This window comes from Sapajus apella, unplaced genomic scaffold (assembly GCF_009761245.1).
Source record: "Sapajus apella isolate SASKATOON/1434 unplaced genomic scaffold, GSC_monkey_1.0 scaffold1, whole genome shotgun sequence".
In the NCBI taxonomy this organism is placed as follows: domain Eukaryota; kingdom Metazoa; phylum Chordata; class Mammalia; order Primates; family Cebidae; genus Sapajus; species Sapajus apella.
In genome coordinates, this window is record NW_022436941.1 from 52922742 (window position 1) to 52938416 (window position 15675).

Here is a 15675-nt window from a genome sequence, read left to right on the forward strand (position 1 = left end):
ACATGGCGAAACCCTGTCTCTACAAAATATACAAAAATTAGCTGGGTGTGGTGGTGTGCACCTGTAATCCCAGCTACTCAGGAGGCTGAGGCATGAGAATTACTTGAACCCAGGTGGCAGAGGTCGCAGTGAGCTGAGATCATGCCACTTTACTCCAGCCTAGGTGTCAGAGCAAGACTCTGTCTGAAAAGGAAAAAGAGCATGAGAAAAACAGTCTTACTAGGGAAGAAGGTCATCTTTTCCTTAAAAAACAGAAGAGACAGAAGAAGATAGGTGAAAACACAATATCTACAATTGTGGAATGGTAAAAGAATAAATACACAGTTGCCTCACAGTAAAAAGTAGAGAAAATTATTTTAAGATGAAACATCTGGGATGGAAAAGGCTTTCAGATATCTAGTCTAATTCCTTAAGGTCACAAGCAAAGTGATGAGTGAACTTGAAAATATGTAATTTTTATTCTCTCTATAAAGTAGTAATCAAGGCCATCTAATGAGGAAGAAGATAGGCCTTAAGCAGTGTGGTAAAAATGCCAAAAGCGGCAGCTAAGGGGAAATATATTAAAAGTCTGGGATGCATGAACAAAAGGACTGCAGTAAGAGCACCGTGTAATAAAAAGCACAGATGAAGTTAGCACAAATCTGCGGTATCTGCCAGGCACAGTGGTTCACACCTGCAATCCCAGCACTTTGGGAGGTCAAGGCAGGCTGATCACATGAGACCAGGAGTTCAAGACCAGCCTGGCCAACATGGTGAAACCCTGACTACTAAAAATACAAAAATTATCCAGATGTAGTGGCACACACCTGTAATCCCAGCTACTTGGGAGTCTGAGGCATGAGAATTGCTTGAACCTGGGAGGTGGAGGTTGCAGTAAGCTGAGATTGTGCCGCTGCACTCTGGCCTAGGCAACAGAACTAGCATCTGTCTCAAAAACAAAAATTTTTTTTAAGTGGTATCCAAGTAGCACACTCATGTGACTTTTCCCATAAACTCAGCTTCTTTAATTTCAAAGCTCCTTTTCTCACATGGAGAAGAAATCAGTGACACCACAGGTTACCAGAAAATAGCTTTGTATCTATAACTGTGAGAGGCTTTGACAGTTTACATGTAGGAAGTTCCCCAAAACAGGGGTGCTGAGGCACAAGGTATTAAAAACAGATACAGGAAGGACCATGCAACTTCCTTACTCCCACTCTCCATGTTCTCAATTCTTAGTCTCTGTGGGACAGGTCTAGAAATCTCAAAGAAAGATGTTTAGATAGTGGCAATCCTGACACATAAAATAAAACGCCATGAAATTTGAGAGAGAGAGGTAGAAAATTTAGGGATGAGAAAAATGAAGAATGAGCCTTTGGTTTTGAAGTATTTTTATTATCAATTTAACTGTTTATCCACTGATTACCTGAGAATCGGAATAAGATATCTATTACTGTCTTCTAAAAAGCTAATTTTTTTTTTCCAAAGCTATTTTTCACATTTGTCTTTTTGTTTTTTGAGTTGAAGTCTCACTCTGTTGCTGGCTAGAGTGCAGTGGCACCATCTAGGCTCACTGCAACCTCCACCTCCCAGGTTCAAGCGATTCTCCTGCCTTAGCCTCCTGAGTAGCTGGGACTACAGGTGCACGCCACCACACCAGCTAATTTTTGTACTTTTAGTAGAGATGGGGTTTCACCATGTTGGCCAGACTGGTCTCGATATCTTAACCTCATGATCCGCCTGCCTTGGCCTCCCAAAGTGCTGGGATTACAGGCGTGAGCCACTGCACCCAGCCTTTTCACATTTCTTAAAGTACATTCTAAAACCAACTGGCCCTTAATAAGATAACTATAGTAACCATGCAAAGAAGGAATTATCTTCCAGGTACCACAGCCAGAACATCTTAGAGGGCACATCTGTTACAGATAACAGAAGCCAAGGCACAAATTAATCATTCATCATATTTGCTTTAAATTTATACTAGCAATTTGTCTTTTCAAACAAACAGATCTGGTCTCAGGGCATTCCAGCAAAAAAAAGTTAAATATTAACAGTTCTGAAAATTATTCAAAAATATCAGTTTATAATGTACTACTTGGTATACAGATATTAACACTATTTAAAAAATTTTTTAATTTCATCAAAATTTAAAAAAATATCAGTGTATAATGTATTGGTATATGGATCCATATACCAATACATTATACACTGATATTTTTAAGATTTTGATGAAATCTTAAAATTTTTTAAACTTTCGATGAAATTACAAATAAACTTTATTAAAATTTTGACGAAATTACAGATAAACTTAATTACAAATTATTGAAGAAACCATAGAAAAAATTTTATTGCAATTCCAAACGACTTTCAATAATTTTAAAAAAAGGATCAGCCTATATATGCATTTTTTAAAATTAGACGTTTTTTACCCGCAGTGTACTTTATATCAATGTTGTTTTTGAGGTAAGACAACCATAATTCCTAGGAAGTGTTTAATTTGCTTGATCACTAACATGCAAAAATAATGGAAGCAGACTATTATTCTCAAGATGCTACTTATCTAATAGTACATAAAATAATCTTGACAGCAGTTGTTCAACTCTTTCCCATATTAAACATTCTAACATTAAATTATTAAATAGTATTCTGTATTTACTCTAGGTTGAGAGGTTCTCTAAAAAACCCAAAAGATAGCACACTTCTTTAAAAACACAAAATTTTTTAAAAAGGAAGTTGATATGATTTGAATGTGCCCCCAAATTTCCTGTGTTAGAAACTTAATCCCCAAATTCATACAATGATGGTATTTGGTGGCAGGGTCTTTGTGAGGTAATCAGAATTAAATAAGGTCATGGGTTGGGAGTGGGCCATGATGGGATTGGTGGGTTTTGTAAGTAGGGAAGGAGAAACCTGAGGTGGCACCCTCCCGCCCTCTCACCATGTGACTCCCTCCACTATGTTATGATGTAGCTAGCTAGAAGGCCCCCACTAGATGCCAACCCCCCAGTCTTGGACTTCCCAGCATCCAAAACTGTAAGAAATAGTTTTTAAAAATACATTACCAGTTTCAGATATTCTGCTGCAGTAACCGATAATGGACTAAGATACAAGTTTTTGCCTGCTAGCCATTAATAGAAGCTGTGATGTAATTCTGTACTTCTTTATGAATACAGTGAATATGACAATCAGAATAATATATCCACTTTAATATAAAGCTCTTTATGCTTTACATAATTTGGAAACCACATTCTGCCTAGCTCCCAAATATAATGCCCTCAAAAGGATGTAATATTCAAAAAGGTTTTATTTAGGATCTCTGAAACAAACTTAAAGATGGGAGTGTCACTTATATAATCTAGCTCCCATATCTGTCATACTCATCCAGTGTCACAATAAAGAGTATTTAACAATGTAAATAATTCCTAACTCTCCCATTACCCTTAAAGACAGAATTGCATTTCCACCATCTACTGGATCTTTCAATCTGGATATCACAACTAAAACTAAACACTTCTTTTTAAAAACAACCATCATCATTCCTCCTACAGCCTCTCTCTTTAACCTCTTCTCCCTCTCCTGTCTCTCATCTTTACTTATCATTAACATCAATCCAGATACTCAAGCTATGAGCTGAACCATCTATTGCTGGTTTTTTTTAAAGACCAAAAAATTAAATACAATTCAAACTAATAAAAACTTCTCATGAGTATCTCTGACCTGTTTCTCTACCCTGTTTCCCTCATATCCAATCAGTCAAAAAGCCTCAACAATTACACCCTCTTACTGCTCTCTTCTTCCATCCTGTCATTTCCTTTCCTGCTCATTATGTTCTCTATTCCTGTAACAGATCTTTCAATTTTACTGGTCTTCTTATTGTATATCTATAATATTACATGTTATAGATGTACTATATTATCATCTCCAGAAACAACTATGCCCGAAACACAAATCAAAGCTGAAAAGGTCCCATTAATTATAGAATTAAATCTAAACTACTGGCACAGCATTCAGTAATCTTTATGACTTGGCCAGTCTCCACTGGACTACCTGCCATTTCTTAAACAAATCAAACATGCACTTTCAGACCCTTATACCTTCGATCGTACTATTCCTTTAATTTGAAATGTTCTTACTGCCCCTTTACCTACAGAAATCTGTCTCATTCTTCAGTGTCTAGCTTAGGTGCCATCTCCTTGATCCCCTGGTCATAATTAATCTTCTATCATGCTGTCGGCTGATTTGTTACACTATTTTTTTGGCATTTTATCTTATCTGTAATACAGGCATTCATTTTCATATGTTTTCTCCACTAAATTTAAAAGTGCCTGTGGATACTGGGGACATTTAAGTCATCGTCACAATTCTCTAGTCTAGCACATGGCATAATGCCTTGAACACAGTAGGCAATGGCAGGTGGGAGATGAGGAAAACAAATCTGTCAAAAGCCCTGCCTACGCGGAAATTCTAAAGTCATAATCCCTTACTGGAGTCTACTTATCTAGCCAAACTGGAGAATGACTTTCACTCTCCCATTCAAGCTATTTCTCAGCTGCACTGTCCTCCCCCACGGTGGTAGTTTATCTATCACTCTTCTCTTCAAGAAATACCTGTGCCTCCAGGGAGAGCCAAAATTCAACCACCTGAAAGATATCAGCTAAAGACCACCTGTGCCCAAAGTGATGTTTTAAACCTAAAATCACCCAGTATAAAATGTCATTTGATCACATCTAAAACTGAGATAGAAATGTGAGTTTCCCCACTTAAACACCCTAACTTTCTCTAATCTGAACTCCCATAGTATCTGCCGTCTACACAACTTGTTGACACTCAAAGATGATTTGTAAAATGCCTGTTCAGCACGCACCCATTCACAGAAAACACTTAGAGCCTCTCTGTGGGAACTCCTTCTCCCTCAATTCCAACAAGGAAACTATCATTTTCCTTCAAAATAATCTGGCCTACTCATAGTTGATCATTCCATGATAAGCACCCTGAACCAAGCTTTTCAAATATTTTTTTTCACGCTCACACTAACAAATCTTTTTTCTCTGATAACAAAAGATTTATGATGCAAGGTCAAAGAAAGAGTTCTTGTTTATTTGTTTGCTAGATTTTCCAATATTGTGAAGAGCCTGTGTTTAATAAGAAAGAATGAGGCTGAAAGAGACAAACGGATGAAGAGATGGAAATGAAGATTCATGGTAGCATTCAAATCCCTGGTTCCAGATACCCCTGAGATTCCAGTTGCAAGCTATATTTCCCTTAGTTTAGTTGTTCATCGCATCCTTTGATAACCTCTAGACCAGACACAGGAGACCCAGTGAAAAGGTCTCTAGGCCCCATTACAGGTTTAAAAAATTACTGGCCCCTAAAGAACTTCTGTTCTTATAGGTTATAGCTGTCAGTATTTACTGTTTTAGAAATTATAACTGAGAAAATTTTAAATGTTTACAAATTAATTTAAAAAATAACACATAATGGAGTAACTGTTAATGCAGATAACATATTTTTCATGTAAAATATATTCTCCAAAAAAATGTATGAGAAGAGTAGCACCAACTTACATTTTTGTACAAATTTGTAGTATCTAACTTAATAGAAGACAGTTAGATTTTTCTTATCTGTTTCTGTATTCAATATGTTGCTCTATATTGCTTTGGTTCGTAGTATATGAAGAATATTACTTAATACAGTTACTTGTAAGTTAGATGAGATGTATAATCTCACCACATCTATAAACATCTGTACTCTATTCCATTAAAATCCACTGGTCTATCATTTACTGATGCTTATCAAGAGTTGCATCATGCAGTGGTCATCTGAAAAATATATTACTTCACTGAGCTATGCAGATCTTCCAGATATTAACACATTTCATTACAATATCAAAACAGTACATTCCTTCCTTATATATCACCAGTATGCAGTAAAGGATTAATAACTCAGGAGGGCTAGGTTGTTCACACCCTCGATATTCCAAAGAAAAGGGTTGGCCCTTGCCCACCTCCTGGGAGTTAACCTCTAAGTCACTGAAATATCCTGCTTAATAAAAATATCCTTTGTTTACTGAAAACCTGGAGCCACACCATTCAGATTATACTAACAATGTAATTTATGGTAGGGGCCTTGGTCCATGTAATATCAGTCTGACCTCTGGAGTCAAAACAGATGGAGTTACTAAAGTCAGCAATGTGGGCACCTTAGGCCTTAAAATCCCTGGACACCAAGACTCTAGTGAGTTCTCCTGGTTGGTAAAATTTGACATGTGTTGTCACATACTGTTGCTGGGAAGATTAAGCACTGTCCCTATGACTCCCCTGGGAGAGAGCAACTGGAAGCTTGCATCTAGTCTCTGCTGGACTCTGCCCTATGCACCTCTTTTGATTGCTGAATTTAAACTGCAACCTTTTGCTATAATAAACTATCACTGTGAGTATAACAGTTTTGCCATGTTCTGTTAGTCCTTCTAGCAAATCACTGAACCTGAGAGTGGTCTCAGAGACTTCTGACAACCATCAGTCTCATCCGAAAATTCATTAAGTATTTGAGAAGCCCTCAAAGTCACAGTTGCAAATACAAGGACTCCAAAATTCTAATTTTTGCTTGAAAATTTAAATATTGCCTGAAAGCACCAAATACTGCCAGTTTTTGTTTCCTTGAAGTGACAGGCTCACTTAGTTCTTTTTCAAGAAAATGTCTGCCATGTACTGAAGTCTAAATAACCATAGTTTGTCAGTTTTTTTTCAAAGTAAAACTAATGTGCCATAAAAGAAGTGGCTAGTTCAGCTATCAACTCAGTAATTGCATAACTACTTTTTCTAAGGATACTGCACTTCAGGATATAGCATGATGTGTTCTTTCAACTCTCAGAATGCTAAAAGGAGATATACTCAATGATTGCAGCTTAATAAATTAATTTTTACTGTTCTATCAAAGACATTCTTAACTGGAACTGGTTTTTTTCCTGCAGCTATGTGGCAGCAAAGAATACAGTAATTACTAGTATAGTTTGATGCATAAATTACTTGATAATTATTTGGTACATTAATGCAATTACTACATTAATTTATACTAAGGCATCAGAAGTTTTTGCTTTACACCATAGTGCAAGTGTCAAAAAAGTGAAAATGGTAAATAATGCATTAATATTATGAAAATTATTTGACTTTACAGACCTCTTGAAAGGGCATCAGGAAAACCCATGGTCTGGAACTCTACTGAAGGCTAAGAAGAAACTATCAATAGCAGGAAAGCCATTCCAACCACTTTCTTGAACAATCTTAACTAAGTCTGTCAGTGCCTACATGAAAGACAAGATCATCACCAATATTGTAACCAACATTTTAATTCCTTCCTACTTCTTTATTCAAAGCCTACTTAGCCTCCATTAGTTGTAAATTTTTGGTGGCCACTGTTTGTAAATAAGATCAATTCTGTCATTAAAAAAAAACTCTGGAAATAAGTTATTTCTAAATAATGTATTAATACAACTCTATATTCTATTGATATATTTCAAATTTAACTTTCTAGCTTTGCATCTTTCCTTCGGTTACAAATATTTTGATGATAAATTCCAGTCTCTCTTGATTAGTAATTTTTCTTTAGATGAATCATGCATTTAAGGAATTCTTCTTTAATATTCCTTATTTTCTTCTTGATAGTTTGCTATGATCCTCATCTTTAACACAATTTAGTAAATTATTTAGGCATATCTTACATATAACTTAAAGTTATTCACAAAGAAATTAACCTCAAAGGCCAGGCACAGTGGCTCATGCCTGTAATCCCAGCACTTTGGGAGGCCAAGGAGGGCAGATCACCTGAGGTCGTCAGTTCGAGACCAGCCTGACCAACGTGGTCAAACCCCATCTCCACTGAAAATACAAAATTAGCCGGGCATGGTGGCATATGCCTGTAATCCCAGCTACTCAGGAGGCTGAGGCAGAATATCTGCTTGAACCCAGGAGGTGGAGGGAAGCCACTATTGCACCACTGCACTCCAGCCTGGGCAACAAGAGGGAAACTCCATATTTAAAAAAAAAAAGAAAGAAAAGAAAAAAAGAAATGAACCTCAAAGCAGTCAATTATTACCTAAATTACCTTCAAAAGCAACAAGCTGCTTGACAGAAGTCAAGCACCAGCCAATAACAGAAGTCTTTCCTGTAGTTAAAACATTACCTCTCCTTCCTCTTTTTCCCGGTAAAGCCCTGCCTTCAAGTCACCCAACAAGTAGAAGCTTTCAACTAGCACATACACATAAAACTTAGAAAAGCATCTTATCACATATAAAAATTTAATGTATAATATAAGGCATATCACAAAAAATATTCAACAAATATTGCTGCAACATTCAGTTCGATGCTTGGAAAGTAATCAACTTAGAATCCCAAACCATGCCAAATTAAATGTCAAACAAGTTAAAGTACTATTTTTTTAAAATAGTATAAAAACTATAGGTGTATGTATAAAATACTGATATATATTATAATCTTTGCTTAAAAGCCAAAACAAAAACCAAAGTCAAAGAAATATACAAAGACTGAGATATGACAGCACAAACCATGGGTGAAAACAGGCAAAATACAAGATGTGTATGTGTTCACATAACACAAGAAAGGATCGTCATTGTGGCTGTTTTCAGTATCATAAGATTAGGTAAACTCACCTAATCACTAGAAATAAGAGTAAATAAATTATGTACATCCAACAGAAAACTGTGGCTACTTAAAAGAGTAAAGCAGTTTAAATATTCACAAATACACCGTGTGTATTACTACACACTTATCTTCAAATCTTTGCATAAAAATCTCACTCAGTGAGTCCTAATCTTGACCACCCTATTTAAAATGGCAACTTCTTCTCTGGTATTGCCAGTGCCCTATTATCCTACCTGATTACTTTTTCCTTTTTGCAGTAGCATTTACTGTCTTCTATACTATTTATTTACGTACTTATATTTATTACATGTCTCCTCCAAGCAAAATATAACCTACAGAGCAACAGTTATCTTAATCTGTTTATTCATTTATCTTAAGCACCTAAAATAAAATAGTGCCTGGGATAAGACAGGTTCTAGAAATTTCATCTATTAAATAAATCAATATACACAGAAGTAGTAAACAACTGACCCTAAAAAGTCTAACTGGAAAACAGAGTCAGTGGCAGAAAAAGATCTTTTTAATTAAAGAGTACCTTTATTTATATGTTGTATTTTTTCCCTGTATGAAAATATACATTGCCTATTAGAAAACTTAACAATCTATGCATTGCTTAAAGACAGGGATACATTCTAAGAAATGTGTCTTTAGGCAATTTCATCATTGTGCAGACATCATAAAGTATATGTACACGAATCTGAAGCATGCAAAAGTTTTGTGATTAAGGTGATCTAACCGCACTCTATCTGCTTAACAGAAGAGACGCTAAGCCATCCTCTATAGCAAATGATCATTCGGATAACCTATAATACAAAATTGTCAAACGCAATGTCTGACGTTTAACTAAAATGTAACACATGCCAAGAGATAGTATACAAGAAAACAAACAAAGTAAGACAGATTCTGGAAATTTCATCCATTAAATAAATCAATATACACAGAAGTAAAAGTAAATATAGGAAACAAAGATATATAATATAAAACGTCAGAAAAAAAGATCAAAAGTTGGTTCTTGGAGAGAAAGAGTTAACATTCTGTTAAGACTGATCAAAGAAGAAAAAGTCACAAATTATCCATTTTGGAGCCACAGGGGAATACAATTTAAAATTACAAACAGAAGGCTGTAACAGTTATTCAAGAAAACATAGGAAAAGACAAAATAAAAATAAAGATGGAATTTAACCATGAAATTTGAATATTTAAAAAGTAATCAAATTTATAAAATTAACAGCTAAACATAATATTAACAGCAGATTGGGCGTATTTTTAAGAAGCTAATAATTTGAAAAGTTTCATAGAAAATACACTCACTAGAGCATAAAAAGAAAACAAGGTATCTTTTTCAGAATACAGAAAAGTGGTATCTGTCAAACGGTAACGCAGAAATAAAGAAAGTACAGAAAAGAATACAGAAGATGAATGGACCCAGCAATCCCATTACTGGGTATATACTCAAAGGATTACGAATCATTCTATTATAAGACAGATGCACACATGTGTTCACTGCGGCATTGTTTACAATAGCAAAGACTTGGAATTAACCCAAATGCCCATCAATGATAGACTGGATAAAGAAAATGTGGCACATATACACCATGGAATACTATGCAGCAATAAAAAGGATGAGTTCACGTCCTTTGCAGGGACATGGATGAAACTGGAAACCATCATTCTCAGTAAACTGATACAAGAACAGAGAACCAAATACCACATGTTCTCACTCATAAGTGGGTGTTGAACAATGAGAGCACATGGACACAAGGAGGGGAACATCACACACTGGGCCTGTTGGGGGTTGGGATGGCTAGGGGAGGGATAGCGGGGGGTGGGGGGTAGAGGAGGGATAGCAGGGGTGGGGGGGTACGGGAGGGATAGCGGGGGGTGGGGGGTTGAGGAGGGATAGCAGGGGTGGGGGGGTACGGGAGGGATAGCAGCTGGTCGGAGGATTGGGGAGGGATAACTTTAGAAGAAATACCTAATATAGATGACAAGGGGATGGATGCAGCAAACCTCCATGGTATGTGTACACTTATGTTAACAGTCCTGCATAATCTGTACATGTACCCCAGAGCTTACAGTATAATATAAAAAATAAAATTAAAAAAAAGAAAACGTTTTCATTAATATGCACAACGTATTACCCCCAAAAAACAAAGATGAATGGGACATTGTTTTTTAAAAGTGGCTAACTGGCTGAGCAAGGTGACTCACACCTGTTATCTGAACACTTCGGGAGGCTGCCAAGGGAGGATACTTGAAACCAGAGTTCAAGACCAGCCTGGGCAACAAAGCAAGGCTGTCATCTCTACGAAAAAGGTTTTCTAAAACAAATAAGCTGTGCACAGTGGTGCACACCTATAGTCCCCAGCTACTCAGGAGACTGAGTCAAGAAGACTGCTTGAGCCTAGGAATTCAAGGATGCAGTAAGTTATGATCATACCAATTGCACTCCAGCCTGAGTGACAGAGTGAGACCCTGTCTCAAAAAAAGGGGAGGTGGTGGGAGGGTAAATATACATGTACAGTAGCAGAAAGAAGGAATGGAGAATAGAACAAAAGCAAAATATGAAGAAAAATGGTCAAGAATTTTCCAAACTCAATGAAAAATATTAAGGGCAAAGATTCAAGGATTTCTAATCTCCAGCAAGAATTTTTTTTTTAAGGCCACATATAGGCATATTGTAGTAAAGATGCTAAAAATTAAAGGCAAGACTAAATTCTTTTTTCAACTTTTATTCTAAGTTTAGGGGTGCATGTGCAGGATTGTTACATAGGTAAATGTGTGTCATGGGAGTCTGTCATACAGATTATTTCAACACCCAGATATTAAGCCTAGTACCCATTTGTTATTTTTCCTGATCCTCTCCTTCCTCCCACCCTCCACCCTCAATTAGGCCCTAGTGTTATTCCCCTCTATGTGTCCATGTGTTCTCATCATTCAGCTCCCACTTATAAGTGAGAACATGCAGTATTTGATTTTCCGTTACTGTAGTTTGCTGAGGATAATGGCTTCCAGCTCCATGAATGACCATGCAAAAGGGCATAATCTTGTTCTCTGTAATGGCTGCATAGTATTCCATGGTATATGTACCACATTTTCTTTAACCATTCTATTACTGATGGGCATTTAGGCTGATTCCATGTCTTTGCTATCATAAATAGTGCTGCAATGAACATACATGTCTTTATAATAGAGTGATTTATATTCCTTTGGTTATATACCCAGTAATGGGATTATTGGGTTGAATGGTATTTCTGTCTTTAAGGCCTTTGAGGAATGGCTACACAGTTTTCCACAACCATTGAGCTAATTTACACTCCCACCAAGAGTGTATAAGCATTTCATTTTCTCCACAACCTCACCAGCATCTGTGATTTTCTGAACTTTTAATAACAGCCATGCTGACTGGTGTGAGATGGTATCTGATTGTGGCTTTGATTTGCATTTCTCTAATGATCAGTGGTTTTGAGCTTTGTTTCATCTGATTGTTGCCCACATGTATGTCTTCTTTTGAAACATGTCTCTTTATGTCCTTTGCCCACACTTTAATGGATTATTTTCCTTGTAAATTTGAGTTAATTTTTGTATATGGTGTAAGGAAAGGATCCACTTTCAATCTTCTGCATATGGGTAGCCAGTTCTCAACACCATTTATTGAATGCTGCTTTCCCTGTTGCTTCTGTCAAGTTTGTCAAAAATCAGATAGTTGTAGGTGTGTAATCTTATTTCTAGGTTCTCTAACCTGTTCCATTGGTCTATGTGTCTGTTCTTGTACCAGTACCATGCTATTTTGATTACAGGTATCCTGTGATATACTTTGAAGTTGGGTAACATGATGCCCACAGTTTTGTTCTTTGGCAAGACTAAATCTTAAAAGCAGTCAAATCAGAAGACATTGTATTTAAAGAAACAGCAATAGCATTTTTTGCTAACTTTGCAACAAAAATACTGGAAAGCAGAGAGAATGGAGTATCTTCAAATTTCTGAAAGAAAATAACTGTGAATCTAGAATCTAATGCACAGAGACGATATTCTTCAAAAACAAAAACAAGTACATTTTCAGATAAAGTGTATTTGACAACTGACATTTACCAAAAAAAAAAAAAAAAAGTACTAAAAGAAGTTCTGTAGGCCAAAAAAAAAAGAGATTAAAAAGTTTCTATCCTACAGAAAAGAATGGAAATGCAGCATAAAGAGCATCATAAAGAGTAAATATATGGGTAAACAAACACTGACAAGCAATAATATCTGAGTATTAAAACATAATACAATAGGCTGGCCACAGTTCCTGCCTGTAATCCCAGCATTTTGGTAGGCCACTTGAGGTCAGGAGTTTAAGACCAGCCTCCCCAACATGGTGAAACCCCACCTCTACTAAAAATACAAAAATTAGCTGGGTGTGGTGACACAATCCCAGCCACTTGGAAGGCTGCGGCAGAAGAACTGCATGAACCCATAAGGCAGAGGTTGCAGTGAGCTGAGATCGTGCCACTGCACTCCAGCCTGGGCAACAGAGCAAAACTTCATGTCAAATAAAAAAAAGAAAAAGTGTATAATAAACATGCAAAGCAATAATGTAAAAACCAGAAAGATAAGTGAAGTTCAGATGCTGTAAGTTCCTAGCATTGTCAGGGAAGCAGTAAACGTAAATATTTTCAGCAGACTGTAATAAGCCAATGATACATATTGTGATCTTTAGGACAACCACTAAAAGCCTAAGATGTCAGGCTATATAAAACAATAAAACCCACTTATATTTTTAACATAAGAACAAAGAAAGGTTGAAAGTAAACGAACACAAAAAGTTTTACCATAATAGCACTAATCAAAAGAAAACTGATGTGAGATAAACTAGATTTTAAGACAAGAAATATCAGCCGGGCATGGTGGCTCACGCCTCTAATCCCAGCAGTTTGGGAGGCCGAGCCGGATGGACCACCTGAGGTAAGGAGTTCGACATCAGCCATGGTCAACATGGTGAAACCCTGACTCTACTAAAAATACGAAAGTTAGCTGGGTGTGGTGGTGGGTACCTGAAATCCTGGCTACTCAGGAGGCTGAGACAAGAGAATCACTCGAACCTAGAAGATGAAGTTTGCAGTGAGCCAAGACTGTGCCACTGCAGTGTAGCCTGGGTGACAAGAGCAAAACTTCATCTCAAAAAGAAAAAAAATAAAGACAAGAAGTAACAAAGATAAGAGACATTTCATAATAGTACAAGAACCAATTCATTAGAAAAATATAAAGCAAAATTAAAACTATACATAGTTCTACACAGATAAATCCCCTAAAATAGATAAATCCACACTAGGAGGATGGGAAACTACATTATTTCTTTCAATAGTTTATTTTAAAAGTAGATAAAAATCAGTGAACATATAAAAGATATAACCAAGATTCATAAATATAACTGACCTATGAAGAAAACTACATCTAATAAAAGTGTATGTGTATGCATGTATTCCTTTCAAGTGAACATAGAACATTCATCCAAAACCATATGCTGAATCAAAAAGCAAGCCTCATTTCAAAGGACAGAAATCATTCAGAGTATGTTCTCTCAAGAGAACTAATCAAGAAATTACGTGGCCAGACGCAGTGGCTCACGCCTGTAATCCCAACACTTTGGGAGTCCGAGGAAGGCAGAACATAAGGCCAGGGGTTCGAGACCAGCCTGGCCAACACGGTGAAACTCCTGTCACTACAAAAAATAAAAAATTAGCTGGGCGTCATGGGGGGCACCCATAGTCCCAGCTACACAGGAGGCTGAGGCAGGAGAATTGCTTGAACCCAAGAGGCGGAGGTTGCAGTGAGCCAAGATCACACCACTGCACTCCAGTCTGGTGACAGAGTGAGACTCCATCTCAAAAAAAAAAAAAAAAAGAAATTACTAACCCCTAAAATATTGTAAAATTGTCATCTATTTGGAAATATGTCTTCACAATATGCTTGTGAAGAAATCAAATGCATATAAGTCATATAATAAATTGCGACATGTAGCTGAAGTTATGCTTAGAAGGAAATCTGTAACCTTAAATGATTATATTAAAAAGAAGACTGAGAAGAATTATTTAAGTATCTACTCAAGAAATTAGAAAAGACAAAAGGGTAAACCTGAAAAGGCAGAAAGAAAATAGGACAGAATTAATGAAATCAAAAGCAAAGGTACAACATAAGACTTCAACAAATGAAAAATTGGGTCTTGGGAAGATTAACAAAATTGGTAGACTAGAGGAAGGCTGAACAAATGAAAAAGGTCACAAAATATCAATTTCAGTAGTGAAAAAGAGACAGGTCTTACTGAAGGACAATCAGTCATGCTATTATACATTAAGAATTAATGCAAGGATAGACAAATAGACCAATGGGACAGAGTGAGATGTAACAAACACACATCTATTGCCATTGATTCATGACCATGGTAAGCCTTTTTAAAAAGTGTGAGCTTTTCACTTGATGGAAATGGGTCAACTAGATACCCACATGTTTTTAAAATGAATCTTGACCTCTTCCTTGCTCCATTCACAAAAATCAATTCCACATGTATATTACATCTAAAAGAAAAAGATAAAATAATAAAGCTTCTAGAAAAAAACCGCAGGCAAATATATTCATCTCCTTGGAGCAGGCAAAGATTTCTCAAACATGACTCAAAAAACCTCAACCTGTGTATGATTCAAGTTTATCACATAAAACTGAAAAAATCAGCAATAATCTGGGATGTAAGAAGTTAGAAATCTGTTTATTCGGTAAGAGGTAGTTGTGTATTAGGCAGAAAGCAGGCACAAAAAGACATCTAGGATGATGGTAACATTCTACGGTTCTTTATGTATGGATTACATAGGTACATGCACTTGTTAAAATTCATTGTGCTGAACACTTAGAACGCCATGCTTTATGTGTGTTACACTTCAACCACAAAGAGAAAAACTGACAAAATTAATTTCTGGTCAAAAAAAAAAAAAAGTACAAAATTGAAGATTTCTCTAAGATATATATACTGATCAAAGGACTCACAGCCAAGACGCAGAATAACCAG

The 15675-nt window shown here is 36.4% G+C and overlaps 1 protein-coding gene and 1 long non-coding RNA gene across 3 annotated transcripts in view; one reads left to right on the forward strand and one right to left on the reverse strand.

Annotated features, from left to right (window-relative positions):
* RASA1 (RAS p21 protein activator 1) overlaps positions 1-15675 on the reverse strand; it is a 114510-nt gene that overhangs the window by 70979 nt on the left and 27856 nt on the right. The gene's annotated exons all lie outside the window — the stretch shown is intronic.
* Positions 1703-14186, forward strand: LOC116550602. Its single transcript, XR_004268507.1, has 3 exons — positions 1703-4150; positions 12962-12968; positions 14170-14186. It is a non-coding gene; the product is annotated as an uncharacterized LOC116550602 (long non-coding RNA).